At 45.3% G+C, this 6,000-nt stretch overlaps 1 long non-coding RNA gene across 1 annotated transcript; it reads left to right on the forward strand.

The window, feature by feature from the left end:
- Positions 1–600: 600 nt before the first annotated feature.
- LOC125443270 lies at positions 601–5,645 on the forward strand. The gene is made up of 4 exons (XR_007246104.1): positions 601–842; positions 1,439–1,606; positions 3,173–3,226; positions 4,785–5,645. It is a non-coding gene; the product is annotated as an uncharacterized LOC125443270 (long non-coding RNA).
- The last annotated feature ends 355 nt before the right edge of the window (positions 5,646–6,000 follow it).

Below are 6,000 nucleotides of genomic sequence, written 5' to 3' on the forward strand. Positions count from 1 at the left end.
CTATCTATCTATCTATCTATCTATCTATCTATCTATCTATCTATCTATCTATCTATCTATCTATCTATCTATCTATCTATCTATCTATATTTTAGATTTCTAGGCCGCCTCTTCCCCGGAGGGCTCGAGGCGGCTCACAACATGGCTGTTGTCAACAGCAACTCAAACGACATAACTTAAACATATTAAAACTCCAGCAGCAGTTACATACATTTAAACAATTCAAACAGTTTAAAACAGTTCAAACAGGCGCCCGTTCCTAAGGCTAAAAAGCAAGGGAAAAAAGATAAAAGAAGAAAGGGAGGGAACAGGCAGGCCCAGATGGAATCACAGCAGGCCTGACCAAGATGACAGAGGATGGAAATTGGCAGAATTTCAGTGGGGGGCAGTAGAGCTGCGGCCAACCTCTCCAAAGGCCCGGTGGAATAGTTCTGTCTTACAGGCCCTGCGGAACTCACCAAGATCCCGCAGGGCCCGGACTGATGGAGGTAGGGCATTCCACCAGGCAGGGGCCAGAGCGTAAAATCCCTGGCCCGGGTCGAGGCCAGCCGCATCGTCACGGGGCTAGGGGTCACCATTTTGATGCTTGGGATGTAATAATCCTTAACATTTACACGCTGCTTGCAAGAATTTGAACGAAGTGCTTTCTGTACACTACCTATGCAATCTTAGCCACAGACTTATCAGTTTTGCTATCCTCACATTGCAGACAAGACGCTAACCCTTCTCAGATGTTCACTTTGGTGCTCTGGTCATGGGAGCGAGAACTGCGCACAGTCTTCCCAATATGCAGTTGTCCTGTTGTGTGAACAGGGAAACAAACCTGTTTTCTATTTGCACATGTGAGGAAAGGACAGTACTTTGCTTACCTTATTAATACACTCATTATTAAGAGGGAAAAACTTGCCCACGGGCCCACTTCATACTTGCTGTGCAAGCAAGATGTTTATATAAAATGGGGAAACTTACTATTGCGTAACTGAAATTTAGGAGGGAGACTCTCTTTAGTACTCAAATTAAAACTAATTACATGAGGAAGTCAATTCATGCATGTTTGTTTTTATAACCAAAATTATCTTATAGGGCACCTAGTCGGTGCAAGAAGTAGAGTCTAAAAATGTTGCAAAATGGTTGGGAGTGATGTTGTGCCAATGTCCCAGTAGTGTAACTGAGAATGATGTCACCCGTTGCCATGATGCTGTAGTAATCCCCACCAACTCTGTAGTAAAGCCATAGAGTTTGATAGAATTGCTACAGTGTTGTGGTGGTCCTGTGATGTCACTTTCAGTTATGTTACCAGAAGTGGTGTTGCAGGATGTGACGTGATACCTGACCTGACCCCAAAAATTCAGAACATGAACTTATAACAAATATGAATTATTTTACTCCTCATTCTTAGGAGCGTGACTGTGTTCCTCTTCTGTATTTTGCCTTTAAGATCTAAGGATGGATCCCGAATAGTTGCCTTACGCCTTACTTTCTGTCAGTCTGATCATTGCTTTACCAGCATGGCAGCTGGGCCTGTATCTCCATGTGGAAGGAGGAACAGCCATGGCATGAATAAAATTTCTGGATAAAAGTGCTGCTAGTGTCTTTGTTCTGTGAGGTAAGTCCGATGGGAACTCTCTCAGTTTTTCTTCTGCTTTCCAGGGAGAATGGAAAGAGAAAATAGCAGGGGTTGCGGCGGGAATGAGATGTCTCATGTAAGCCATGCAGGTGCCCACTTGTTGATACTATTAATGCAAGACTAGTTTCTGCCCTATGGAGCTTACAGTAGAACCATAAGCACTGGCTTGAATTAATGAGAGATCCTTGATTTTGCAGGATCTTCAACATTTGGTTTCTGACTGCCGGGTTCTGTTTTTCCTCCATTTCCCCTAGTATAGCCCTAAAGCTTGGAGGCTGTGTGGTGCTCCCATTCCCCATTGTTTCCAATGGAAGCTAATAGTAGATGGGGCTACCCTTTTGAGGGTCCATAACTTTGGACCCCCTGAACCAAACTTCAAACTGGGTGGTATCATCAGGATAATCTCTTGCTGATACCAGCCAGGTTTGGTGATGTTTGGTTTAGGGGGTCCAAAGTCATCAACCTCCAAAGGGGGTGCCCCATCCCCCATTGTTTCCAATGTGTGTCCATAACTTTGGACCCCCTGAACCAAACTTCACCAAACCTGGGTGGTATCATCAGGAGGGTCTCCTAAAGATACTCTGAAATGTTGGTACTGCTAACATAAACATTCCTCCCCTGACCAAAAATACAGTTTTGAAGGATTTTAACTCTTGTGGTTTAGCTTGGTTGCTGGTTGAGCTAAGGTTTTTGTACTTTTAACGTTATTGTTGAGACCATATTGTTTTTGTTGACCCTCTTTTCCACTTACAGAGCTCGTTGACTGTTTTTCTTTGAAATAAATATCCAAAAACATTTAACCTACTGATGTCTCGATTAATGTAATTTTATTGGTATCTGTTTTTATTTTTGAAATTTACCAGTAGCTGCTGCATTTCCCACCCTCAGCTTATATGTGAGTCAATAAGTTTTCCCAGTTTTTTGTGGTAAAATTAGGTGCCTCGACTTATATGCGGGTCGACTTATATACGGTAACTTTCGACTGGAATCAATGGCTTAGTATTCCAATAAATGAATGAAGTGTTAGAATCGTTACAGGAGGAAACATGGACTTCAGAGGCCGAGCCCACAGATCAACACTGGATCCAGCAAGCCTGCATGTGAGGGGTTGGAGAGAGGTTTTCAGTGCTTGCCTTAGGTGCTGTTTTCCATAGATATGCCCCTGTGTGGAAATCCTATCAACATTTTCCCCTCCAGGATTTTTCTTACACTGTAGGGGGTCAAGAAAGTCAATCTCTTCCCAACTTTGCTCCCTTTACCTGATGCTTAGCTGCACTCAACATTCTATCCCATCTGGAGCATTTTTTGGTCATCATCAAACCATTTTGGAAGGGAGGTTTCTTAAGTTTGTTTTTAAAAGTTTTATTTTTCTGGATATCTGGGAAGTCTGTCAAGTACATATCTTTGGGTAGCCCAGATGTTGTGCTTTTGTGATAGGTCTTGGAGTCTTCTGCTCTAGCCTTAAGGTGCTATGGGCAGAAGAAAATAAAAGGTTCATGTTTTGATGATTAAAATATCTGACATTTTCTTCTCTTTGCCCAGCAGATGGCAAGAGTGTGCAGATGGTTCTTTTCTGGAGCCATTGAGCTGCTTGATAAGGTAAAGCCTTCTTTTCATAAATTTTTCATCATTTGGACACGTGGGAAAGAAGCACTGGGGACATTTCGCGAGGCCTACCCATCAACCTGACTGTGACTCAGTCCACAAGAAGTACATTTCCTAGACACCACTGTACACATACATAGCAGAAAAACCACCTTCTACTGGAAGCTTACTGATTGCCAACAGTATCTGCACACCTTCAACCGCCATCCTAAACCCACCAAATGTACAGTCAAGATCTACGCTACAGCCACACCTGTTCCAGTCCCTCAGAGATTCTCACCTGCAAGACTTTTTTTTTAAAAAAACACCTGTAATGTAATAAAGGGACGTATCAGAAAAGTCAAAACAATACCAGGAATATTCTGCTACAAAATAGGCCCGAAACAACAGAACACCACCGGTGAGCACATTCAACTCAAACCAGTTCATTGCATCATTAACAAGTACAACCTATGCTAGACAATGAAGCTCCTCCATCACAAGCATTGGGAGGCAAACCTTGTGGCATACTGTCCTGCCTCCCCTCCCTCCCCTCCCTTGCATGCCACCCCTCCTCTCCCTCCACTAGGGTGGGTGGACCAGATGCTGGGTCCCCTCCCCTCCCTTGCATGCCACCCTTCCCTTCCCTTCCCTCCCCTCCCCTCCCTCCCCTTTCCTTGCATGCCCCCCTCCTCCCTCCGCTAGGGTGGGTGGGCCATGTCCAGATGCCGGGCCCCCTCCCCCTCCCTTGCATGCCACCCTTCACTCCCTCCCCTCACTCCCTTCCCTTCCCTTGCATGCCACCCCTCCACCTTCCTCTCCTCCTTCTCCCTCTGCTAGGGTGGGTGGACCATGTCCAGATGCTGGGGCCCCTCCCCCTCCCTTGCATGCCACCCCTTACTTCCTCCCCTCCCTCCCCTTCCCTTGCATGCCACCCAGTGGTGGGATCCAAAAATTTTAATAACAGGTTCCGATGGTGGTGGGATTCAAACAGTGGTGGCGCCGCACACACGCACCTCCAGTCCCTATTGGGCAGGGAGGTTGCTTTAGTAACCCCTTCTCGGCACTCAGAAAAAATTAGTAACCACTTCTAGAGAAGTGGTGAGAACTGGTTGGATCCCACCTCTGATGCCACCCCTTTCTCCCCTCCCTCTCCATCTGCTAGGGTGGGTGGGCCATGTCCAGATGCCGGCCCCTCCCCCTCCCTCCCCTCCCTTGCATTCCACGGTCACTCAGGGCCTATGAGCCCCATGTCTGTGGTGCCCTGGGACCCTTCTCTGGGCCTCAGAAAATACTCTTGGGGGTTTGAAGCGGTTGATTTCCCCATCCCTGTCTCCCCTCATCCCTTATCCCCACTGATTCTCATCTTCTCTCAACATCCCAACGGCAATGTGGTTTGAATCATGTGGCTTTATTCTTTTAGTGTTTAATATCTGAAATTAAACAAATAAAATCAATAGAAATGTCATCTGTAAATCATAAAGTAGATGTCCATCGATGGTTAGGTGGACCTACCTGTTTCTATCCAGCTATTTGTGTGTGAAGTTGCTTCTCCTCTCCTTCACCTTTGCAGTTCTAATTGGGGGCATTGCTACCTGCACCTTCTGCAACCTCTTCGTTCAATGCCTGCGTCTTGATGGATCCACCCTGGCCAACTCCATCTCCATCTTCGGCCTCCTTGTATTCTGTATAAAATTCTACTGCTGGACCTACATCTAGAAAAAAAAAGCAAGGAGAATTGTGGTGAAGGAAGCGCAAGCAACATTTGTGCATCTGCTGCTGGGATGTGGACTTCCTTTGCACCTGACGGGGTGCCTGGAACGGTGAGGGCGGACGCCACATGCTTTTTCTCGGTTGCTTTGCGGATGTCTTGCTGGAACTGGAAATGAAGGGGACAGATGGCTTTGGAAATTTGCACTGAGGAACTGAACCTTTTGTTTGTCGGACATTCCTGAAATGCAACTCCCATCCTGTGGGTAGGCTGATATAGTGTGTGATAGACCATACGGTTGTAGTTCCCTAGATTCCAAACAGTGTCACGACTTACTGCTTGTTTGCTCAGCAGAATGGGAGCAGGACAGTGGTCAGTGTTGGGTTTTTACTTGGAAATCTGAAGTTTGCGCCTCTTTTTGGCTTACCTGACACTTATCCCCCAATCTTTGTAGCTTTGTAGCACAAACATTTATTTCATCCAGGCTTTTCACTGAGGCGTTCTATCTTTTTTGGTTTTGTATAGTCTGCTTCTGGTTTGTCGTCTGTTTTATGAATAATTTTTACTGTTCTGAGCAATTGTTTTATGCTGTTTTTATGGCTTCTTTTGTATCTATTTTTTAATCTATCATTTATGACATTTTTGATGATGGCTTGACTTGTAAGCTGCTTCGAGCAGAACTCTGGAAAGCAGCATATACATTCCCTAAATAAATAAATACATAAATAAACGAAGCTCGTGGGGTGGTCTTGAGCGGTCGATGTTTCTAATATATACCTCGCAGGGTTGTTGGGAAGACCAGGCCAAGGAGGAAAACAATGTGTACTGCCTTGAGCTACTTGGAGGAAAGATTGGATGGGACAGATATATCTGAGGCCCCTTCCGCACACGCAAAATAATGCATTTTCAAACCACTTTCACAACTGTTTGCAAGTGGATTTTGCTATTCTGTACAGCTTCAAAGAGCACTGAAAGCAGTTTGAAAGTGCATTATTCTGCATGTGCGGAATGAGCCTCAAAGTAAGCAAACCTGACCCTCTTAAGAACACAAGAACAACTTAGTTGGGCCAAATTGAGG

This window comes from Sphaerodactylus townsendi, linkage group LG14, assembly GCF_021028975.2.
Source record: "Sphaerodactylus townsendi isolate TG3544 linkage group LG14, MPM_Stown_v2.3, whole genome shotgun sequence".
In the NCBI taxonomy this organism is placed as follows: domain Eukaryota; kingdom Metazoa; phylum Chordata; class Lepidosauria; order Squamata; family Sphaerodactylidae; genus Sphaerodactylus; species Sphaerodactylus townsendi.